This window comes from Hippocampus zosterae, chromosome 5 (assembly GCF_025434085.1).
Source record: "Hippocampus zosterae strain Florida chromosome 5, ASM2543408v3, whole genome shotgun sequence".
Taxonomy (NCBI): Eukaryota; Metazoa; Chordata; class Actinopteri; order Syngnathiformes; family Syngnathidae; genus Hippocampus; species Hippocampus zosterae.
The window spans coordinates 11,949,872-11,975,868 of record NC_067455.1 but is presented as its reverse complement, the minus strand read 5'-3'; the positions used below and the strand labels follow the sequence as shown (position 1 = coordinate 11,975,868).

At 40.8% G+C, this 25,997-nt stretch overlaps 1 long non-coding RNA gene across 1 annotated transcript; it reads left to right on the top strand.

Annotated features, from left to right (window-relative positions):
• On the top strand, nt 1–25,751 carry LOC127600776 (uncharacterized). The gene is made up of 4 exons (XR_007962419.1): nt 1–131; nt 15,358–15,421; nt 24,030–24,337; nt 25,643–25,751. It is a non-coding gene; the product is annotated as an uncharacterized LOC127600776 (long non-coding RNA).
• Nucleotides 25,752–25,997: the final 246 nt, after the last annotated feature.

Sequence of the window (25,997 nt, the reverse complement as noted above, 5' to 3'; positions counted from 1 at the left end):
TGTCATTGGATATAATATGATGGAACTGCTTTAATTTTTAGGTTGGTGGGGTTTTTTTGTAAATACTTTTGACCTTGTTCGTAGTGTGTTTGGACCTCGGGGCTCCAGCGGTTAAGGTGAACCCTCATCAGGTGAGTGACTGTTGACTTATTTCCAAAAACAATCTAGACAATCACCAGCATCTTTGTGATTTACGTCTTGTATTCCTTTCGACTTTTCCTGTTCGGGTTCGCCACAGTGGGTCGACCTTTTCCATCTAAGCCTATTTTCTGCATCCTCCTGTCTAACATTAACTGCACTCATGTCTTCCCTCACCACATCGACTGTTACAACCTTCTTTTAAGTCTTCCTCTAGCTAGTTTCCATGCATATCGTCCTTTTTCCAGTTCAGTGGTCTCTCGGAAAATAGCGGTTCACAACCTGGTCACTCCTAAAGAGAACCTCGACATCTTCATTTCCGCCACCTCCACCTCCGCATCCTGTTTTTCGCTGGAAGTCGTACATCATGGCCAGCCTCAGCACTGTCTTACAAATCTTACCCTTCATTCGAGCAGAGGCCTTTTTGTCTGAAAACTTTCTTGCACCAGTTCCAGCCAAATTAGATCACTTTTATTTTCTCACCTCTTTTATTTCAGGTCCTCCGCCCTTCCTACCTCTTCTCAATGTAGCCTGACTTTTCCCCTTCCACACCTCATTCACACATATTCCATTTTACTTCTATTAATCTCAACTCCCCTTTTTTCCAGCCAATGCCTCCACCTTTCCAAATGTTTCTCCACCTGCTCCCTGCTTTCAATTCAGACCACAGTATCATCTGTGAACATTCGAAATTCCAGTCAACCCTCATCTGTCATCACGTCCATCACTCTTGCAAAGAGCAGGGGGACTTAGAGCTGATCTCTGATACAATCCCACGTCCACCTTAAACTCCCCAACTCTCATGCCTTTCCTTTTCTTGATCGCCACCCGCTTCATCCTTGACAATAGCACAATGTTTTTGTGGTTCGTTACACCAAAGAGTGAATAAAATACAGTCCAGCGCGCAGGCTACAGAGAGCCTCAAAACCAAATGCAGAGTTCCGTTTTTCCGTTGCAGCGTGGTGGTCCCGTTTTATTGATTTCAGACATGTTGGACAGTGTGTGGCGCGCCTTTGAGACAAGGCATATTTTCTTAGCTGGAAGAAGCTGTTGTAATTATCTTCCAAACTAATTCTCGATTTGTATGTGTACACATAACTTAAAAGTGACAGGAAGCAAATAAAAAAATCATGATATCTTAGAGGTGCATTAAGTACATCATTAAAGATTTTTCTATTAGAACAGTGAAGTGAAACTGCAGACACATGCGAATGCCAAACATGAGTAATAACTTTGACTCCATTGTTTTGTTCTCGTATTCATGAAATTGTTTTATTAGTGTGAAATTCATCAGCGTGGGAGATAAGGAGAATGCTGTCAGAAAGAAAATGAAGATTCATAGTGGATAATGACTTTTTTGTTCTGTTTTGTGTGTCTGGTTGCTCGGTCTGTCTCTCTTGCGCACACACACACACACACCCACACACCCACAACCATCCACACACTCACACACACGCACACACTCCTCTGAAGTCCTGAACACTTTCCTCGTGATCTCCACCACTATTTCCTTATACGACTCTCTGAAGTCTAATTATCAGTGACAGATGTCATTGGACGTTTAAATAAATGACATGACTTCAAGAACCTTTCCTCTTTCACCTTGGAAAGTGCTGCAGTTCAATACATAAGACTCTAATAGTTTGTGAGTTAAGAGCTTAGAGGAGAAAATCATTGCTGGCCTTGGAAGTGGTAAATAGGCAGGAGGATGACGATGAGGTGAAGGAATCTTCATGTGTCGTGGCACTAAATTAATTTGAGAAAGTCTCCAACAATGGTAACAGAAAATGTTTTATATTTTCATATTTTAGTTTTTATCCTGTTGAAGCTGTCACATCCTATTTTTATTTTAATCTCATTTTTGAAAACGTTATTGGCTGTAATGCAGAATTTATAGCGAGGGAAATAAAATTAAATACCCTGCAGCACTGAATTAAAACATTTTTGTGTATTACATTCATTTATTTATTTATTTTGTTTCACAGTTCTTGTGGATTATAAGGACTGCCAAGCAATACAGTGAACTGATGAATAGGGTTCTAAAATTTGACAAAATATCCATTTGTGTTGAATAACATAAAACATCATCGCAAAAGTCATTAATAGGTACTTATGGACAGCGGAATAAAATAGATGAAATGAAATCTATTGTACATATACATCTACATTTACACATAAGGTGCACAGGATTACAAGCTGCATCGTCGATTTTTGAGAAAATGTAAGAATTTTTAGTGTCCCATTGTCACGTAGAGGTGGTGGTGGACCTCAAAAAGCAAGCAGGAAGGAGGAGCAGGGTGAACTTGACGAATTGTATTTAATAAAACAGAGAAAACTGAATCCAAAACAAAGTGCTAACAACCAAAATGAATCCAAAGTATCAAACAAAAACATGACTGAAGCAAAAACTATCACAAACCGAAACATGACCGGAACAAACATGACGGCAGCAAACAAACACGCAAACAAACAAACAATGACCCAACAATGAGTAGTTGAGAGGGAGTCCTTTTGTACTACTAATAACATAACGACCAACAGGTGTACAGCTGCAGGGGGAACCCTACAGTGCCACCTGTTGGTCACAAACATAATCATGACACCCATTATGGTCCGAAAAATACGGTAACCGTTGCTATTTCCCAAACGTTTGGGAAGGGTTTTTTTTTTCCATTTCAAAGTCTTTGAATGGGCAAGTTTGAATCGGTAATTAGTCTCCTTCTATAGAAGATGTTGATTAATCGCTGCAGTCTTAGTAGTTTCTTCATTTCAGTATGACTCCCTGGACACGAGGCGTGTTTGAAAAGCTGCTTTTACATTAGCCATTCAAAAGAACCAAACAAGCAGAATAATAGACATCTTTGGAAAGCCCAAATCTTTTTGAAGTACACAGTAGAGCGAAACCATGATGGGATAGCGAGTGATCGAAGTCTATTTCACAAAGCTCCACTCTTCAGTTTCTCTTCCTCTGCTCTGCGATACCAATTCTAATTTATTCACGTGGCGCCGCTTTTGAAGCATGGCAGAATTAGGAAGACTGGAAGCTGTGAGTCGCATTTATCAGCCGAAGGAGTTAACAACATGCCGGGTGGGATGATAAGAGTGGCTTGCTTCGGCTGCAGAAGTGGGAATATGACGTTAATCTAGACGCAGCAGGGAGTAGTGGTTCATCTCAGTGTATGATAGTGTGAGAAGGAGGCGCAATATTCCATTCAAAGCACCGTGGTTTTCCTGCTTAGATCTGAAAGCCTGGAATGAACCTTGTCGCCTCTGATGGTCCCCGTTGGGCTTTGCTGTGTTTTCCCTTGATAAGGCTTGCACAATCTGCTTCTGAATTGAAAGAAGCTGGCATACAATAAAACGGTCACTCTGTAAGAATCTGGCATTACAATTCCTTGCTAAACATTGTGCAGCCTGTCGGTGTCAGTGATAGTTTTGTTTTTTATGGCGTTCCAATGAAGTGTGATCGCAAGTTATGGCCAAATTAGTCGGTTGGTGTTTCAAAATGTTTCCTGTTTTCTGCAGTAAGCAGTGTACTGTGTGTATGGACCTAAGGAAGCCCAGTGCAGGGTAGATATGCAGTTCAATTTACATAAAAGCTCATGCTTGTAATTATATTTCATAGACATTCAAGTTATCGACCAACTGCCATTTTCGCACATTTTTGATTATTCCCTTCATTCCTATCAATTGACATTCATTATCCAAATAGAAAGTTGTCAACATTTGCAACCTTATGATACCAATTGGATCGTGTGTAATCATGGTAAAGAACGATCAATATTCTTGCTTTTGTAACAGATCTGGCCTCCTTGTAACATAAACGGCATGAGCTAAATAAGATTGACAGAAGGGGAGTGGTCATGCTATGTTGACATGGTGTGCATGAGGCTGAACGGACTTGACGTTGGCTGTCATGTGGCGTGTGAAAGCAGACACTAAGTGCCGTGAAGATGAAGTGTCCCTTTTTGTAGTTATTCATGTATTTCGCTTTTGTTACTGACACTCTGAACAGGACGAGGCTGTCAACACAATGAGGCCCAGTTCGGAACCACACAAAAACAGTCACTGGTCAATTATTGCTTTTTTTTGTTTTCTAGCATTTTGATATGTTCAAATACAAACACGCACACAATGCGGACACCCAAAAACGTTCCTCCAATTAGTAGAAAGCAGGCTCGTGATAAACAAATCATGCAGAATTTTTCACATGCTGTATAATTACAGCAACCACATAAACAAATTGTGACTTTTAGTGTGAGTAGATTTTTCCAAGGAATCATGCGAGCAAGCATTTGGACACAAATTGCATTGAAGTCAAATGACAAATTAAAATGTAGGGGGAGTGCAAGTGAGCTGAAAGTGATCTGTGTTTTTGAGGATGTGTGCTTAGACCTCAGCTATTTGCAGAGGTGGACTATTTGAGCTTGAACGTGAATAGAACATTCCAGAGAATAATGGATGCTCCACTAAAGGTGATTGGTTGACTATATTAATGGTTTAACCCTTAATAAAATGGAACGGTACCCTCAACCCTTTCAGGGACAGCGGTTACTACAGTGGACAGCTTACCGTGTTATCAGGTGACAGGGTGAATGAAAGGGTTAAAAATACAGGCTAGTAAACACCCAACAGCAGAGCCCGCTCTTCACTCTTGAGTCCATCTTTTGTTCTTGTTTTTCCTGATGCTATCATGTGTCTAAAATTCAGTGCTTGCACTTTAAGATAACATGACAGCAAAGTCATGATGACTAACTGTTTAGAATTTTTGGGGGCCAAATTGCACCCATGAACAACAAAGGTAAGGTTCCCCCCCAAAAGAAAATCTGCGAAAGGTAAATTTACAGATGCCCTATCACAATTATTCAGGAGCACCACTGTGTATGCAAATGCCATCATGAATATTGAGTAGTGAAGTAACCGAAGAGTGTTTAAACAGTGACATGGAGACATAATCGCAATTTAAATATTGATTTCTCTGATCATTTTCGATGCATACTCCAACAGCCGGCACAATTGACGTATTAAAAAAAATGTTAATGGATGCTTGTATAAGTTGAGAGCAAAACAAGCTGCTGTCAAGTCTGTTGATTGAGGTTTTTGCTTCTGTCTTCCAATGGGAAAATGGAAAGACTGAACACCTCATAAAGCCATTTAGATATGTGTCCTTTTAATCTTGGTTCCAAACAATAATACAGTGCAGCAAGAGGTAGAACAAATTGTTCTCTGCTTTTTAATATATATATATATTTTTTGTTATGATAGATGCACCTGTCACAACAAGGCAGAACTAAATAACACAAGCACTTTGGCAAAATTACGCCTTTGCAAATTCACACTTGCTGCACATTTGTCTGATTTGTCTGCTTATTATTGTTTGGTATGTGTGCATTGATTGACGCCCCCCCCCCTTGCCCACCCTCCCAATAGATTTTCTTTAGGTTGCTTTGAATGAAGAATAAAGCCACATTTTATGACTCAGAGAAAACCTTTGTGTTCTTTGTCGAGCTAGATACAGCGCTCATACTCTATTGTGCAATTAGTTTGCAGAGTGTTTCCAATTTTCTGCCATCAGCGACACGTGCGTGGTGGACTCACTAACCTCGACGGGGTGTAGCGTACCTGACTTTGGTTAGGTGTATGTTGCCAGACGGGTCAGTAAGAGGCCTGGTTTTGGACAGAAGTGGAACAGGCTGCCATCCACTCCTTTGCATAGGCCACAAGAGTTGGCCACCAGGAGCATTGCTCAAGAAAGGCGATTATGCAGAAGGCCATTGAATGGTGGATGAACCGGGAGGAGAGGTTCGACTGCAAAACAAGGGATGGTCACAATGGATGGAAGCAACGGATGTTGCTGGGCGCAAACAGATGGTCAAGTGCGCAGTTACTTGGATAAGGTTGACGATTAGCCCTCTTTGATGTATTTGCTTTCTTTTACCAAGTCAGCATGGCTGCCACCTGGCTCCTAAGATGGATTCAGACTCTGCCAGAAACCTTCAACCTCAAGGGGAGAACGTTGGGCTTTATGTTTAGAGATACTGGACATGTTATAGTGAAATCAAAATGGGACAAGAAGAAATCCCCACCTGCTCCTAGTAGACGTTCCTGAGATCAAACTTTGAGAGGATCATTGTACCTTGAAGAGATGTGGTGTTGATTCCTAGCAAAGGGCATTTCTTCTGTTACAGTGTTTTTATTGAGGCCCGGTCATCGATGCAAGGGCCATTAGGAGCTATTCCTCTTGTCCAAGAAGAAATTGGATACTGACGGTGAAGATGATGAGCAAATTATACCAGAGGCAAATGATATTCATTGATATATTGTGCCATGTCTCCCCATTCGCGCAATGAAAATTGAACTCGGCGAAATGGAAGCAGGGCACCGGGGAACGGATCTTTGTCACAGTCGTGCGAATGGTGTGAGGGTAACATCTGTGCCTTCTCTTTGTTAAATGTTTCCAGGAGATGATGATATTGTAAGCTGGATCCTGATCCTGAGTTGTGATCTAGTATACAAGCTTAGGAACTAAATGGCAGTATGTCCTCCGGTCAAATACGTTGCCAAACGTTCAGTCATAGATTGTGTTTTGTACAGTAGAGTGTCCCGAACACATGGTTGTGTAGAGCACATTGTGTAGTTGGACACTGGTCACATTCTGTGGAAGAGTTGTCCCTATGTGTCTCCTTGATGACCTGCAGTGGGTCTTCGGAATCCATCTTCAGCCAGTTTGTACTGTTAAACACGTGGCATTTCAAAAGCTAAATGGATTCCAAAAAGCAGACGCAGGTAAAAAGAAGAGGCTGACAAAACAATTTTATCGACACCAATGTCTAGCAGGTATTTACAAGAAGGCAAATTGATGCAGTTGATGACTGTGGAAAGTAGGCGGCTGGTACATTTTTTCCATGGTGTGCGAGATGGATTGGTGTAAAAAAAACAAACAATGGAATTGACAAAGGATTACACGGAACAAAGTGTAAAAATGTGCTGCAAATTTAAACAAAAAAAGGGAAACGACAAAAGAAAAACAATGATTTATTATTTGGTTTGGAAACTCAATCAGAATCATCTTTATTGACCAAGTATGTAGAACACACAAGGAATTTGTCTTCGGTAGTACAGGCTAGCCTCATATCATCATCAATAACAAGCAATGTGAAAGGCAGAAGCGCATAAAAGTTAGATCTTTTTTTGAGGCAGTGAAGCTGATATTTCTTTGTATTGGGAGGGGGGAAAAAAATTGCATTTACCCTCAAAGCTGAACCAGTGCTCAGATTTTACTCTCATCGACTGTACAGTATTTCAGCCAAATATGTGATTACGTTTTTCTGCCATTAATTTTAGATGTCAAATAATACTTTGCATCTTCCAAACCTCCAATGTGGAAACAATGACTGTCTTGCCAATTAAGAAAAAATTTAATTTGGAAAGTCAACAGAGCCTCAGGCTCAGCGTTTAACCTCTTTTAGATGCAATGCGCAAGCCAAGTGTTCAGAAAAAAAATGCATGCTGATTGTTGTACAGAATTTATGGCATGTTTGGGATTTATGTTTGGTTGTCCATCTGTTTGCTAGTTAGCAAGCGGCTACTTGCCGGGTCATGGAGGTTGACTAACAGAAGGCTGGTGTCATTGTGATTCTGGAAAATGGATGGTTCCATTGTTCCATCTTTCAAGCGACAAAGTTAAAGGTGATTTCCAACCTTTGCACAGTTCGCGGAAGACAAAAAAAAAGAACAAGAAACAGACAATTTTGTGTCAAACCAGGAATTATAATAATTACTGGAGACAAAAGATTCCAGCTTTCTGTTTTCTATAAAGCTTGCCCCGTCAGCAACATTGGTGAGCTGGAACCTTTTGTATCTGACCGTGTGAGAGGTGGGTTACCCTCTGGACTGGTCACCAGTTAATCACATCAAGACAAACAAACCATTAGACCTATGGGCAATTTTGAGTTTTCAGTGAACTCAACATGCATGTTTTTGGAATGCTGGAGGAAGCCCATTTTGGCAAATGAATAACCGTGCAGGCAAATCATAAATTTAATGATGAGGGCCTTAAGCTATTTGCATCCCGCCTCAAGAATCCATTTCTTTGTATTCATATTTGTCACACCAGTCTATAAAAGTTCCCCATTGTTTCGAATTAAATGCAAAACAACAAAACCCTGCTTTATCTCAGACATACAACGTTGTAAGTGTTGACAGAATTGTAACTCTGAGGACGGCACGAAAAAGATGAAGTGCTGAGAAATGAAGCAAACACATTATTGTTTTTCTGTTTGGACTGAATTCTCATTTGCATCACCTTGTCAAACAGAGTGCGATTCAATTCATGCTATCGGTGCAACATTATGCTCCCATTTGGAAGGAAACTGAATTGGGTTACTTGAGGGCGTCATCTTTCCTTTTGCAGAACTGGATGGATGGATGGATGGATAGATAGATAGCGTGTGGCCCAGGAACACACGAAGGTGATTTCTATAAACTATTGCAATTTTACTGTTACATTACAGAATGTGACTTAATGCAAGGATATATGTTATTCATATAAACGATGATTTCAATAGCCAAGGTGAGAACGGACCATATAATTGCTCCCAGTGAACCCAATTGCAATCTTTCCACTGACTGAAGCATTGATATTATTTCATTGTCCAAAACGTATGATTCATTATTCAGTGTTCTATTGGATTTTATCGACAGCGTGACATTTTCAGTGTAACTGTGTTTCAGAATGTTGCAGAATGAATGCTTTAGAAGTGATGGCTCGCTCTCTAAAAATGTGTGAATGAAATTGATATTGAAAGGGTTTGTTTGTTAATTTGGTGCATTTCTTTGGCAGAGAATAGATGGATGACTGGGCAGAAAATGTATTTCGAGCCTTGCTTAGGCTTTAATGCTTGTGTAAACTTTCGGAGAAGGGCTGTGGATATATAGTTACCTATACGTTTATTGAATGGAGACCTTTTTATTTTCAATTCAATTGTATTCATCAAGGAGCGTCAAGGTAGTCAATGTGACCTCCAAGCACAGGTTCTGCAGTCGAATGAATTTGGCTATATGAATTTGACATGTTCTCACTATGTCCTTGGGTGCTCTGGTTTCCGCCAATGTTCCAAAACATGCAGCTTAACTGAATACTCTAAATTTACCCTATAGTCTCTATTTTCGTGACGAGCACAAATCTAGCACTTGGCATGACTTGTCAGGTATTCAGACTGTACTCTATTCTCACATTCAGGCAGTTGCTGCACAGCTCAGAGGATTCACACGGCAGCTTGATAATGCTGGTAAACGTACTGCAAAAAAAATGATACAGGTATTCAGACCATGTCACTTACAATGCATACCAGGTATTGTATTTAATTATTGCTTGAGAGCCAGAGAATCCGTGAACAGTTCTGACCCTTTACGAGTCTGTGATGTCAAATTACAACAGTAGAATTACATTTAGGTAAGAGGACAAACTATTTTTAGCGTAATGCATCGTATCTTGGTTTGTTTGATGCAGTATTAATATGCCAACATTAAATATGGATAGGGCAGCCCAGTGGTCCATTGGTTAGCGCGTCGACCTCACAGTGCAGAGGTCGTAGGTTCGATCCCGGTGGAGTTTGCATTTTCTCCCCGGGCCTGTGTGGGCTTTCTCTGGGTACTCCGGTTTCCTCCCACATTCCAAAAACATGCATGACAGGCTGATTGAACACTTTAAATTGTCCCTGGGCGTGAGTGTGAGCGCGGATGGTGGTTCGTCTCTGTGTGCTCTGCGATTGGCTGGCAACCGGTTCAAGGTGTCCCCTGCCTACTGCCCGAAGATGGCTGGGATAGGCTCCAGCACCACCCCCCCCCCCCCCCCCCCAGCGACCCTTGTGAGGATAATGCAGATCGTAAAATGGATGTTTTGTCAATCTATAATCTCATCGGAGTACTGTCAACATTGCATATTATCTACATCAAAAAACAACATTTTTGCAGTTAAATGTTAGGACAAAACTTTGTGTTTGGAGTTATTTTTCAATCCAAAGCCATATGTTGGATTTGATGGGGCATTAGCATAGCTGCAAAATTGGCATTGCATTTCCAGGAGATGGATTGTCATGTACATGTTAGTTGATGCAGTAGATTTAAGTCCACCACCCTCAATATTCAAAAATAAGTTTTGCCAATGTACACACTCCCAAGCAGACTTGAGAGTGGTGTCACTTTTTTAAGAAAGTAAGCGTGCGAGGCTCTAAAATTGCTCACGCACCATTTTTGTATCATCTCGCACCAATTTTCTTGTCCAATCCGTCCTTTTGCTCACTCAATTGAGCTCAATTGAGGCAGTGCAAAACAATTCCTCCTTAGCTCCATGCATCTTTAAAGAACTGGTGGAATGTACGTTCGGATCCCATTTCCAGTGGCTCTAACCGCATTGAAACGAAAGTGCTGACAGTGGTGATTTGCGTCAAATCACAGCAACTCTGAATTGTGGTTCATTACAAATCCCAGGGAAGAACATTACCAACATTTATATTTTTCAACTTCTCCCCAGTTGCCCTTTAAATGTGTGCTCTTGCCATTGTTCCACTTCTTGGAAGGTCTATTTCTAACTCGGCAAATAGGAAAGTAAGAGCATCTCATTCAAATACATAATACAGTATCTGAGGTTCACAACTTTACATTGACACAAGCCGGTGCATTTTTTGGGAGCACAGTAGCCCAAGGAGAAGGCTGTTTGTGGGCTATGCTGAATATTTTAGCACCCGTGCATATTGTTCTTGCACCAAATTTGTTGTTCATCTTACAATGCCCGTGGCGGCTTCATCTTTCAAATTGCTTCCCCCGTCGTGACGACCGGCTTCACTACAATCATTTACATATGGCAATCGCTGCATTATTAAAGCCATGCCAGACGCGAAGCCACAGGAACATGCACTTCCCTTTTCGCACACTACTGTTCGAAGACAACGGGCTTAGGGCTACTCTGCTTACTCACTTGGCAGAGAAAGCACTCAAACCTTCATTCTACACAGCACTACATGGCACAAACAAGTTTATAGCATGACAAAGTCTGCAGTGTAACTTAGACAGGGCCTCTGCTTATTCCATCCAAATACTTTTTACGTTAAAAAATATTTATTGAACAATCAGTTCTACATTTACTAAATTATTCTCAAGTGTCCATCTCCACTGCCGCCGGGGTCCATACTTTGAGCGTTCCTCTTCAGTTTGTCACTATTTCAGGTCATTAGTGTAGTAAGACGAAAGCTTTCATGTCCATTTTGTGACTTAATTAGCATGCGCAGCTCCTATTTTCCAATTATCTTGAATTATTTGAACATTACAAAACAGCTAAAATGCCCATTATGGCCATAAACCAGGATTCTCGGGCACCTGATTATCCAAGAAAAATGTACCAATCTACGAACACAATGCAATGCATGGAATAGTTTAGTCAAGTAAAAAGTAGGTGTTCACTCACACGGCAAGAAAACCAATTATTGAGGCTTTCCCAGGGTGCGTCTGTCTTCATTTGGCTGACAGGTGTGTCAGGCGAGTTACGGAAAGCGTATCAGAACAAATCGTCTAATGAGATCATGGAGTAGATGTTACAGCTTGAATATAAGAAACGCAGCAAAGTCAGAGGTGTTGCAAATTTTCATACTACCGTAATGACTGACAGTTGAAATTGATATAAATGCTTGGACAGCAGGCATAATGACGACATCCGGCAAAATTGTAGCACTCACTCATTTTCCTGTCAATGTATTACGCCGAGTGCTGTCTTGGCCAGTTCACCAAGTCAGTGTATTGTTGCGGGGTCATGCTTAATAATGGCATTGGAAGAATGTTTAACTGCTCGACAAACATATAAACAGGCCCCTTCCGTCAGTGTTCTTCCATGCATCACTCATTACCGCCTGTATTTTTTGTGCCTCTGTTTCCTCCATCCCTCATGTTTTTCTTCCTCTCTTAGACTCCCTGGATTTTACGTCAAAAGTGTGGGTCCTTCCTTATGTCTGCATCACTGTGCCTCGCATGCATGCGCCTCAGAGTAAAATCCTGATGTGTTCTAACAGCATGAAGCTGCACAGTGGCCCGGGCTTGACTCGTGAGATGATAAAATGAAGGGGCACGACTCATTAGTTGGCGGCCCGGTGGTCCAGTGGTTAGCAAGTCAACCTCACAGTGCAGAGGTACCGGGTTCAATTCCAGCTCCGGCCTCCCTGTGTGAAGTTTGCATGTTCTCCCCGTGCTTGCGTGGGTTTTCTCTGGGTACTCCGGTTTCCTCCCACATTGCAAAAACATGCATGGCAGGTTGATTGAACGCTCTTGATTGTCCCTAGTGAGTGTGAGCGCGGATGGTTGTTCGTCTCTGTGTGCCCTGCGATTGGCTGGCAATCGGTTCTGAGTGTCCCCCGCCTACTGCCCGAAGATGGCTGGGATAGACTCTGTCACGTCCCGCGACCCTTGTGAGGATAAGGAGGATATGAAAATGGATGGATGGATGGACTCATTAGTGCACAGTTAACTTAGATGGACACTTGATTTACTCTCTTTACATCAATGTTAAATTTTTTGCTAAGTATACTGGTGTAGTGAGACCTAAAAAGATCCATCCATCCATTTTCTGATCCGCTTTATCCACACAAAGGTTGCTGCGGGTGCTGGAGCCGATCCCAGCTGTTTTCGGGCTGTAAGAGGGGTACACCCTGAACTGGTTGCCAGCCAATCGCAGGGCACACATAGACAAACAACCAGCCGTGCTCACAATCACAACTTGGGACATTTTTGAGTGTTTAATTAACCTGCCATGCATGTTTTTGGAATGTGGGAAGAAATCGGAATCCCCGGAGAAAACCCACACAGGCCACGGGGAGAACATGCAAACTCCACACAGGGAGGCCGAAACCAGAATCCACCGCTGCACCTCTGCACGGTGAGGCTCATTGTTGACCACCAAAAATTCATTTGCAGACATGCACCATATTGTGCTTATTTTTCTGGTAGCATTTGGCTGTGATTGCACTCCACTGCCTCATACTGACAGCTTTTTCGAGCTGTTTTGTAAGCTCGCTTAGCTAGTCGGGTCAATATAGCGCAAATTCAGGAATTAGCTCAGGGAACTTTGCACATTGAGCAGGTCTAGGAACCACACCGAGTACATTAGAACACTCTTGTTTCACATATGTAAATGGTAAATACAAACTACTTTTTCAACATTGAGTGGCAGGAAATTGTGATTTTTCTTTGATATTTCGCAAGTTAATAAAACACCATTGACACTTGTACTGTAAATATAGGATAGATTCTGATCAAATGTAGTGCAAAGGTTTCCATTTTTTTCAGCTAAATGTTGTCTCAGTTTTCGTGAATCCGCTCGTTTTTTTGTACAAGAATAATGTGTGACTTGTCCATTCATTTCGCTTCACAACTCATGGCCATAACCTTCCCAGTCTGCATTTAGGCAACACATGTCATGCATACTTTTAAAAGTCAGACCTTCAAATTAAAAGCATGCAGTTATTACTGAAACAAATTTCACCATAATTTTCTTAGACTTATTTAAAATCCATCCATTCAACAGTTGCTGCACTCAATGACAAACAAGCACAAAATGGGTTGGGTGTATGGCCGAATTAGTCAGAATGTGGTCCAAAACAAATGACTGACGTTTGATATGTTGGGACACAAATCTGCACCACTGTGTTGCCAGACAGACAAGAGAGGCTTGCTATTGACTGGAGTTGTTAATAAAAGCTGGCAGTGTGGAACGAATTGCTATCAGCTGTAAAACGAATTGCTATCCGTGAACCGTTTTTATACAATATGACAGCAAGTTCCAAGTGCCGGGCATTTAATAAAGAAACACTGTTGAATTCAATAAAGAACTCTGAATGTTTTCTTACAGAGTAAATATTCTCATCCTTTTCAAAGGCTAAGGCTAAGTATGCATGAAGTCTTTTTTTAAAATGAGAACTTTCATTTCTTAGAAAATCGCTTCCTGATATCAAGAGTCTTCGCTAAACCTAAAAGTCATGTTAAATGATCATTCCTACGCTTCGTTAGTCATTTATATTTATTCCACACTGGGTTTTGTATGTAAAGCTGTAGTTATATTCCCATGAAATGTCTAATTTGTTAAAAATTTGAGGTGCCTGGATTGGATTAATTTGATTTACATTATATCCAGTCAGAAGTATCAGTTTGGATTTGGTACAATTTGGTTATATTTAAACTTTCTGAAAAGGATTAATCAAGAACACCATGATTACATTATGTATCATTATCATTCGCTGTAGAAGAGCTCCAAATCATTGGGCAGTAAATATAAAATAATACCTCTTTGACAAAGTATATCATCTAGGGCTGCACGATATTGGAAAAAACATGCGATATGCGATATGGATGCTGACTAGAGTGATAATATTATTGTGATATTTTACAAAAAGAAATGACATTTTCATCTCTTCATGAAATAAGTACTTTTTTTCATGCAGCGAAATAAGCAATGTGTCCGTAGCTACCGGTAATTAATTTTAATTCCCCGAGATCAGGAAATTATTGCAATACACATATTGCAAAGGCCGTTACCGCAACATCGATCTATATTTTTTTAAATATATTGTGCTGCCCTAATGCCAATATTTGCATCATATGACTTATTTTGTGGAACAACAGCCTACCAGGCAGCCAATGACAGTCAAAGGAAGACATTCGTCAGAAAGACATTAGGTTACCTGCTAACCTAATGTCTAATGCCTAATGCTAACCGTTAGCATGACCCAAAGCTACTTTTGTGCAGCAGTTGTAGGCCACTTGTCTTTTGCTTACAGTGGTCCGCGATATTACTAATCTAAACACCGCTGTGTGATAAAGTAATTTCTTTATTACTTAGTTGACACTTCTGACTGCTTCAGAAACTAATTATCAGCAGAGAGGGACAGAGTCGTGGACGAACACTTTAAAATGTCTTCCGAAGCTAGAAACAATTCAACCTTTTAAATTGCGCTATTTCCACAGAAAACCACTCCATGCAATCATCCATATTGAATAGGGCAGTGCTGCGACCCCTAACAAAAACCTCACAGTAACTGCAAGTCATAATGGAAGCATCGCTAAACGTGTGAGTGAAACAATGGTGTCTATGGAAGGATTATGTGCCATCATCCAGCCTCCATTCCTGTTCTCGGGGATAAGAAATTTGACTCACAATTCCTTTTGTTCTGTTTGCAGTTGAATTACAGCCCTGGATTGCTGGAGAATTTCCCAGAGTAAATATTCTCATTTCTTTCAAAGGGTAAGTTATGCATGAAGTCCTTTTTTAAATGAGAAGTCTCATTACTCGGTATGCTCATTTCACACTATGTTCTCTTCAGTAAAGAAGTTTGTCTTGAGCGAGAGTTAGAGCATGAGTTAGATGCATATTTAGGTTTTATGTTCCTGTTGCTTTATGTGCACACTTGTGTTGCTCTTATCATGTAAAATAAATGGGAGCCCAAACCCAAACTAGCCTATAAAACCTCAGATAAAGGCGCAGCAGGATGGAATGGAGAACATATCCCTTTGCCTTTGTTAATATGCTCGCTGTCTTCTCCTTCCTGGCCAGCTGAAAGACGACAGAAATGAAGACAATTTAATGTGAAGTTAAGTGATGCTGAAGCTGAGATAGCAATCAGGGCAGCGCGCAGCTGCCTGCAGAGACATCCCAGGCTCGGCGTTCGAGATCGGCCATTAGCCTCCTATTAATGACGTGCGCCTCATTATGAAACTGCCTCTTTTCTCCAGCAGTCTCGACAAGAAAGACGCAAACTACCTGGCTCATAAAGCCGCTTGTTTCAGGTGTCCGCTTATGTGTTTGTGTGACTGCTGGTGCATGTGTGCACATGTTGGCATGGCGATGCTTCAGATCCCGACACTCCCCAAAGCCCAGACTGCATTCAAACAAGGCTCTAACAGAGATATTTGTACACAATTAGGCAACAATGCGCACACACAAACTACTGCACAGATATGGCTCAAGTCTTTGAATTGCAAATGATGTCACGTATTTTAGATGAAAATACATTGAACAAATTATTATATGCTATACATCAGTGATTGCCAACCTTTTCGATGCAATGTACTGCTATCTTTTAATGTTTTCACATCCCTACAAAAACATATTTGAAGATTAAGAAGTCAAATATAATTTACTCTATGCCTTTAAAGCACATTTCTTTTACAGCGGTGCCTTGTTATCTCAAATGTTATTTCCTGATTGAAATGACGACTATGCCCCCCCCCAAAACAAGCGAAATGTGTGTAATTTGTTTTTAAATGGGAAAAATAGCAATCAAACAATTTACTTGATAAAAACAATGTAAATTCATCATTAAATAGAAGGTATAATATAAGCATACAGACAGGGATGTGCTGGGACATAAATTCATCACTTGCCAACTAATAATCGGTGGAGGGGTTATGGCCGTCATGGATTTAATCATTGTCATCAATGTTGGGATGGTCGTGATGGCCAGGAGCAGCCCGGGAATCCACTGGCTGTTTGAGAAAATTAACATATTTTCCCCAAACTCCCGATGGTCACACCGCCCCTGCATACATATCTACAAGAAGGAGAAAGTCAGAATTGATCGTGAAGCCACAATCATGTTAGTCATTCCCCACAGAGGATAAAGAATATATGCCGGTGTGCTCCATGATTTGTGTGCAAATTATCAATGTGAAAATAATGCTTTTCGTTAGCCCATCTATGGTGTCTCCCATTATGTGTTTTGGAATAAGCCAGCAGAGTTTAAGTAACTGTTGTCTCCTCCTAAAATTATAGTTCAGCTTTCATTTCCATGATGCACACCTTTGAATTAAAATAGACAGAAGTGAATAAGAATTTGAATTTATTAAACATGTTTTTCTTTAGCATTATTTTTTTTCCAAGCTTCTTTCGCAGATACGTGTATGCTTTCAGTCTGGAGATTGATTAGGCAAGTCTAAATCCACTTCTTGGCCCTGATGAACTCCTTTGTTGTTTTTGTCATTATCTTCTAGCTACACGATAAAAGAACGCCAAATTGGTTGCATCACAATAGTTTCTGAAGACTTGCTGTTGCCATCGCATTACAGCCATGAAGTTTAATGAGCCCATTGAGGAAAAATACATGCAAGCTCTGATATAACTGTCACCCACTAGGTCCTTTCTTTCACCTAACGTTATCATTTCCATCACTTACTCAAAGGTTAATTTTTGCCTAATCAGTGCATAAATCCTCATCGGAGACTTTTTAGGGCTTGTCTTCTTGTGAAGCCGATGTACTTTAGTTCGTTAAGTCTGCAAACAGTTGTGATACTTTAACTCTTGCCCTCTTGAGGTAGCCGCTGATGTCACCACAGTTGTCTGAAAATGGTACACTCAACTGCTGTTGTTTTTCTATGTTCCAATTTAGCCATTGTGATCACAGTGGTTTTCTCTCTGTTTGGTCACATGAATTTCATATGTGCTCTGATCATGTCAAGATGGCCCCCTTTTTTTAAACATAAGCATGACACTCTCATCTGCCTCTTAAATTACCTAAGGGAAGGAAAGTGAAAGCAAAATGTTTCTGAATTATATCACGTTGCTCGCTTTTGAGCATTGCTTTCGAATTTTATGTAAAATCAATAAATAAAAAACAATCACCAGATACATTATGCAATATTTTCCAGTTTCCTTCTCAAATTTGGCTTAATGAAGAATAAGATAAGGCTCGTTGCAACACGTATTAAGATGTTGATCTTGCGGAACAATAATTATGATGGAACATTTAAAGACCCCCGTGACCCTAGTGAGGATAAAGCGGTTCGGAAAATGAAGGAATATTAAAAGACCATTCTATAGGCTCTTTCTTTGTGTGACGCATCATTTATATTATCACTGCACTTCCCTAGGAGAAATCTTGAGAGGATGAAAAGGATGGTAAAAAGAACCCTCAAACTGTAATAATGCAGAAAGCAGTGAGACTCTGAAGGACAAAACAAATCTGGTGTCTTTCCATTCAATACTCAACAATTTAGAATTAACTTAGAACAACTCTGGACGCTTCACCATTCCTTGTTCACTTAGGGGAGATAACATATGAGAGGAATGTTTCTCATCCTCCCAAATGGTGCCCCACTTTATAGTGCACTCTGAAACGGACTCATCGGCTATCAACAAAAATAATTCACAGGTTTGTGATAGCAATTCCACAACAGAAGGCCATGCAGTGTTCGGATTTCAGCATGCACTGTATTTGTTGGTGTGTGAGCGTGCTAGTGTGTGTGCGCACACACGTTCCCGTGTGTACCTTCATTGAAAAGGGGGGGACGGGTTATAGAAGAGGACATCTGAGGATGATTACCCCAACTTCTGCTCGCTCTGGAAAAGGCCAACTTCCTTACACAGTTTCTGGCCTACTTGCGCCCCCTGCTGCCTGAAGGAGAATACTTATTATTGTATGGAGCTGTGTCATGAAAAAGAGCTGCCAGACTCTGGGCAGGTGTAATTACGCTGCCATGATTTGGTGGAATTTTTTGGGGGGGGTTTGTTAAATGATTGTCAAAACATCATTTAACAACTAGAATTAAAGTCAAAATGGCCGCTGTGGTTCATGTGTGCTGTTTTACCCAAGCACAAGTGAAACACATTGGCAGGCAAGGCTACGAGACGAGGTTATGTTCAACTTTAGCTGTGTTATTCAAGAGCATGGAGATTTTCTGCATGGAAGGTGGGCATCTGAAATATATTCAATTCTGAATCTATGTGACCTTGGAGAGATAAGAAGCCTGATGGATGTATTGATTGTCAATTCTCTACTGACTGACTGAGGCATATTAAATGAGAACCAGTCAAGAGCTTTGGGTAGCATGTGACTGCTGCGTGCTAAGTATCACAAGGTGCGCACTAAGACAAAAGAAGAGGATAACTACTGTTTTAATATGCAAGAAGTCCTTCACTTTGAATTTGTGGCAAGTGGCTGCTGAGGCCTGTGTCGTGGTTATTGAGCATCCTCCAGTGGAAATCCACATGCTATGAAATATTTAAATTCCATAATAGCCACCCACTACAGCTGCTTGTACTTTACCCACCCACGGGCCTTGTGTGTAGTATACAGTGTGTGTGTCGATACAGCAGCATGCATTGTTTGAGATACCGGATGTGTGGGAGCTCATTTTGGCAGCGGTTGACAGTACTGTAATGCTTTATATTTGCCTCGTCGTAGGGAAAGCTGTTCCAAAAAACGGAGAGGAAGCAAGTGCAATGTTTTAAATATGACTAAGAAAGGTCGAATGCCATGGTTGTAAACGGTAATCTAAATGAATTTGACGATGAACCTCGTATGTATGTCACTGAATGAAAAACGTATTATTGAAAGGAAATACCAAGATTTTGTTTTATGTCCCTCCTCCCACAGGTGGCATAAATTCAGTGGCGCAATGATCGTGTGTTTATGAACCAGGTTTTACCAGACCTTAGATGTTCTTGGATCTTTTTTTTTTTTTTAATCTAAACGAGACAACATGGACAATTTCGAGTCCCCAATTCAGTGGCATTATTTTGAGCCTGATCAAAGGCAATTTGAATGAACTGGATCAAGGACTGTGCGCCCAATGACATATTCAAGTAAAGTTTTCTTAAAGGAGAGCAAACTGTTTTAACTGTATGGAGTCGAAGGTGTCCCAATATCTTTGTCAACATTGTGAACCTTCAAGGCCCTTGCTTCTTTCAGGGCTGAGCAGATTTGATCTTGTTTGGACGCCGTAATGAAATGTGCTGTTCATTAAGCCTGTAATTCAATTGTAGGACTGGTGGGGGGGAACGAGATATTGCCTGGCTTCCATGACAACAGTGCCTGCAAGTCTGAGAAGCTAGTGTTTGGTAGGATTTCGAAACAGATTTGTTGAGCTTATGGGGAAAAAATGTCATTGTGAAGGGGCGGTTTTTCGCGTGATTGCCTTTACTCTTTCAAAATCATCTGGGATTTCGGATTTATTTAGGCCTCTAAAATTTTGCAGACAAGAAATAAGTCTAAGGCATTGTCACATCAGAAATACTGTATGTCACTTGTTGCTAATGGAGAGTTCACAGAGCTCAATCATAAGCGGCCTGTAGCCTAATGAACATATTGCAAATGGCAAAAGGAATTGTAGATTATTTTATTAATAAGCAATTATTCTGTATTAATATTAATATTAGAAAGCAAGAAAAACATGACCATCTGGTGCGGGACTGTTTCCCCCTTGCCCCAATATAGAGTCGCCATCGTGTGCATATATCCATTTGGAATTGTAGTTGTTAACATTTAGTATTTTGTTTATGTTCCGGTCCCCACAATAACACCGTTAAAAGCAGCAAAGATGTTTACACTGTATTTCCTGCTGTCCTTGCCAGGCGATCAAGCGCCCCGCCACAGTCACAGTTGAGTCATATTCTGCCCCGCACCGCCTCATCACGCAGACAAAATGAATGCCGTCGCCCACAAGTGTGTCAGGTTAAAGATGAATGCTCGTGCGGGCATGTGCAGCTTTATTAGACACTATCACGATCTGATGATCACAGCCACAGCCTGGAACACTCTCTGACACAAAGAGTGAGAACAATACAAAAGTGAGATAAGAGATCATCCAGAAACCCTCTTCTGTCAACATTATTTCAGGCGTACTGAGCACAGATCCTTTTCCAGTAAGGGTCAAGGATTCACCGTCATAAAACTTGTATGTACAGTACTGTATCTAGTTAAGATTTTCACATTGTTAACTCGTTCGCAAGTGTAAGAATATGTACAAATATAGAAAAATACTCACCCTTCACGTCAGAGATTCTGAAGTCTCCCGTAAACGACCAAAGTCAGGTTGCGACCAAAATCATCGTTTGAACCATAGGTTTTGGGTTCGACCCTCACCTTGCCCGTGTTGAGGTATCCTTGAGCAAGATACCTTATTGTGTTGCTAAGGTATCATGTCTACCTGTATACGTTATATTCCGTTAAACGATTACCGTATTTTCCACGCTAAAAGGCGCACTGGATTATGAGGCACACCTTCAATGAATGGCCTATTTTGTCATTTTTTTTCATATATTGGACACACCGCACTATAAGACGCAATCTACAATGCATCCACTAGGTAGAGCTATGCTCATGGAAATGCCTGCTGTGCGCGCGAGCACGGCAATCAGCGCCGATGCAACCCACGTCACCGTCAAAGCTTTGAACAAACGACAACAGCTAAGCTAGCTAAAACTAACTGTTGAGTGGTGTTGCTACAGAATGATCAAATGTCAGTAAAACTTATTTAATAAAGCAGCGACACAGTTCACTTAACCAACAGCAAGTTATAACATTGACTCGTGAACATTGCTCTCGTTAACTCTTGCCGTTGCTCTATTTCCGTGTTCAACTGCTGCAGTTGTGTTTAACTGCAGTTCAAAACATTTCATTTAATCTCAATGCATTGTTTATTTTGAAAGATGTACAATTGTTATTTAACTTCTATGTGCAATATTTGCAATCCAATGGTTCTTAACTTGGGTTCGGTGAATCAGTCTCAGGGGTTCGATGGAGACACACCCGACTCAACATGTCAATTACTTATGACATGCCCGTTTGGCCATCACTGGCAGCAGATGATCACATGACATTGCTTGTCCAATCGGTGCTGTGGGAAATTTTGTTCGCTTAGCAGTCAACGTGTGACTGTCGTGATAGTCGTTCGTACAATTAAAAGAAAAAAAGTATACTATATATATATATATATATATATATTTATATATATATATATATATATATATATATATATATATATATATATATATATATATATATATATATATATATTGAAATTTTATTTACTTTTTTCTGTTTTAAATGAATGCTTTATTTAATATCTTGAATTTGGGGGGGCATTTATTTATTTATTTTTCACTAAGGGTTCAATGAATGTGCATATTTACTGGCTGGGTTCGGTACCTCTAAGAAGGTTAAGAACCACTGTTGTAATCATTATGCAAGTACAGTGTGTACCACGGTACAAGCTAACTAATTATAAAGTATAATTTACAGCTATGTCATGAAGTGTTGCCTCAAATCCTGATAACTACCATCTGTTTGGATTGATCAATATTATATACGGGGGGAATACATTTACGAATAGTTACTCAGGAGGTTTCGGCGAACACCAGCAATATGTTTATATCTGTATCTGGGATTAATATGGGATGTGGTTATGTGCTAACCAGCACCCTCAATTAATTTCTTTGATATTCCACCTCAGGACCAATAAATGGCCTGATGGCAAAACAAGATCCTTGATGACTGTTTGAAATTTTGGTCACAGCAAAAGATGATAAAGTGAGTGCAAGAGATGATGATGCACAAACACCAGCACAGACACAAAGTAAATATAAATTATGCATGCCGTATGAACAAGCAGAACACTTGAGCGTTGTTTTGCCCCTTTTGTCTGCAAGCAGCTGTTAAAGGATTCAGTATAGCGAGTTACAAGCAAAGCAGTCGTGCTGATCTGATAAACAACATACACCCCTCTTCACTTCCCCACCACATACTTGTGTGCCTACTTGACTTGTGTTCAGGGCAGGAAATCAAGTGTCATCAGCCACTCATCTTGCTGTTGCATGTTGCCGTTGAGAAGCCCCGCAGCTCAGGTGCACGTTCTATTTTTGGCAGGTGTTATTATGCTGCAGGACAAGATAACAGGATTAAGTCGCATTAGCATTAGCAGATGGTCTTCTCAATATGTGCCATTGACGTGGAGGGCCCAAAAGTGCATTTTTTTTCCTCATGCGCTTCCTTGCAGTGCCCCTTTCCATGGCAAGTGTTACTGTGCCATTTTCCATAGACCGAAATGACATGTCTTGTATAATGGACATGAATGTTTAATCTGTTGTGCCAAACATGAAAAGACTGAAAATTAGAGGCAATTTCTTTCCTGAAGATCTCGACTCATCTGAATGGAAGCAAATGTTTGTGTCCATAAAATAAGAAGACAGTGAAAATGTCTGGTATTTGTATAACTTTATGATAAGGTTAAGGATTTGCTTTTTGCAGTCACTGCAGAAGAGTCAGTCAAAACGTTTTCGACGCCATCTCTTTCCTATTCTTTCAGTCAGTCAAAACGTTTTCGACGCCATCTCTTTCCTATTCTTTCTCTTTCTTGGTGCATGACCCTCTGTCTAATCCCTCATCTTTTTTTCAAGAACGTTCTTGTATTGTTGAGCAAACACTGAAGTCTTTACGGTGTGTGATTAGCAGTGCTTTGGTTATTTGGGGTATGGTGACCCAGAGCCTGACCTTCCTCCTGTGTAATATCAAACTGAAACAAAAACCTCTGCAGTAGCAGCAAAGCTTTGCAAACTGCTATGAATTAATGTTCTCTGCTGCCTATTCATAAATCTGTAATTGAGAGACACACAAAAAAATTATGAACATTTCAAATAGTTTATTTTTTCTCCTCAATGACACTGCTTCGTGCTAGTAGAAGTTTTTTAACTAGTGGAGAGTCTGTGTAAAGAGAAATAGCACTTGAAAAACACTTGAAAAATGAAAAAAACATGTTCCTTTTGGATGGTGGTCTTAAGCATGCTAGACACATAAAAGTGTCACAATGTTAACCAATGTAGAAATACAATTTAGATATGATGATGGGAGGGACCCCACATATGAAGAAGAAAAATAAAAAGAATAAAGAGTAGGAATGAAAGACTCACTTTTCAGACATCGAGAGGAGATGGGAAAAGGGGAGAAAAGGGAATGGCTAAAGAATGCAGTAAACCCTACTTAGTCCATCAGCATTCAATTTTAAACAGCTGAATTTGTATTTCAAACACAGAGAGTCTCACCGGATCACTGGTTTGTGATTTTCATCTGCTTTATTTCCAGCTGTGCAGCATTTTGTGATGGTGCCCGTTTCTCAAGGCAGAAGGATGGAAATCTGGTCTCGACTCTTTTATGAACAGTGAAATGAATCCTTCCCAAAAGTGTCAATCACCAACGCTTTAATTCACAGTCACGTCTGATCTGATACTCTCTACCATTCCCTTAACTCCCTCAGCCATCTGTCTCAAGAGGGCTCGAGGTGCCAAGATTTGAAGGCTCACAACCTCAACAGCCTCTGAGTGAAACTAACACTGGACTGATACTGGGGGCTCATGTGCCGGACTTTGGATCTGATTCTAGAGTAAAGACTGGTAAGAACCTATAATCTGTGCAAACAATCCTATAAGGGAAGGGATTTAAGGATGTTATCATAATGTCAACACCAAACCAGCTTTGACTGAAATGGCAGAAACGTGTCAATGACAGAGAGTCGGGTGTGATTTGCATTTTTTTCCCTTCAAAATATGCCATCCACTTCAATATCATCTTAGGTGCATCATAAAAATATTGTTCATACAGGCATCAGACAGCAAATTTGGACTATATTTTCACCAACAGAAAAGGAATGGGGGGGGATGTCTAATAGCCCAAATGGGCCGAGGCATGGTATCGGTGCACGGGCCGGTGATTGCGTACCTCTCATCTAACGATATGCACCTTTAGCTCACATTTTGAACTTAACTCCATGTCTAAAAATAATGCCAGTTTTAACCTTTTTTTTCATTGTAAGTTACAACCCCCCACCCCCAAAAAAATATCTGACATTTTACAAATCAGTACTTTCTCATCCTAAAATGGAAAAAAATAAAGACATCACGTCGAGCAGTGCCCATTACGTCGAACGCGATCAACCGGTAGCTCGCAGACTGGTCCCAAGCCGATCGCGAGGGGTCTAGAGCAGTGTTTTTCAAACTTTTTTGAGCCAAGGCACACTTCTTTCATTGAAAAAAAAAACCTCGCGGCACACCACTAGCTGAAAATGTGAGAAAAAAAAACGCTTATTTGAACATTCATTCATTCATTCATCTCCCGTACCGCTTGATCCTCACTAGGGTCGCGGGGGGTGCTGGAGCCCATCCCAGCCGTCTCCGGGCAGTAGGCGGGGGACACCCTGAATCGGTTGCCAGCCAATCGCAGGGCACACATAGACGAACAACCATCCACGCTCACACTCACACCTAGGGACAATTTAGAGTGTTCAATCAGCCTGCCATGCATATTTTTGGAATGTGGAAGGAAACCGGAGCACCCGGAGAAAACCCACGCAATTAACGTGTTATATTGTTACTATAATTGTTTTAAACATTGAAGAAGGACGTTATAACAGCTTGAATTTGAATCAAATGAAGACAAAGAAAAACAAATTTTCTCATCTTTCATATTTATTGTTTCACCGTCGTCCTGCATATCATGCGTCACAAATTCGCTTGTCTCTCGTCTAAACACAAGGCAATTGGCTAGCTGTTGCTGCTCCCTAGAGGTTTGAGAGGGTACTACACTCACAGGAAGTTGCTAACGCACAGCTGTCCACGTTTGCGGCTTGCGCTCAGAGCTGCTGCGCGATAGCTTTTATTGTTATTCTCACTAAGAATTTGTTTCATATACAATTCACCAAGGCACTGGCAAAGAATGGGACTCTGGAGTACTGGGAGAAGCATTTGAAAACGATACATATGAGCTCATGAACAGCTGCAAAAGGACCGTCCCATGCCCCCGCATCAGGTCCTGCTCAGGTAGGTGATTAGTGGTAGTGATTTCCTTTAAACAACTTCATAAACTCTTGTGTTACTTTATTTTTCTTCCTAACCGCTTGATCCTCACTAGGGTCGCAGAGGGTGCTGGAGCCTATCCCAGCTGTCTCCGGGCAGTAGGCGGGGGACACCCTGAATCGGTTGCCAGCCAATCGCAGGGCACACAGAGACGAACAACTCACACTCACACCTAGGGACAATTTAGAGTGTTCAATTAGCC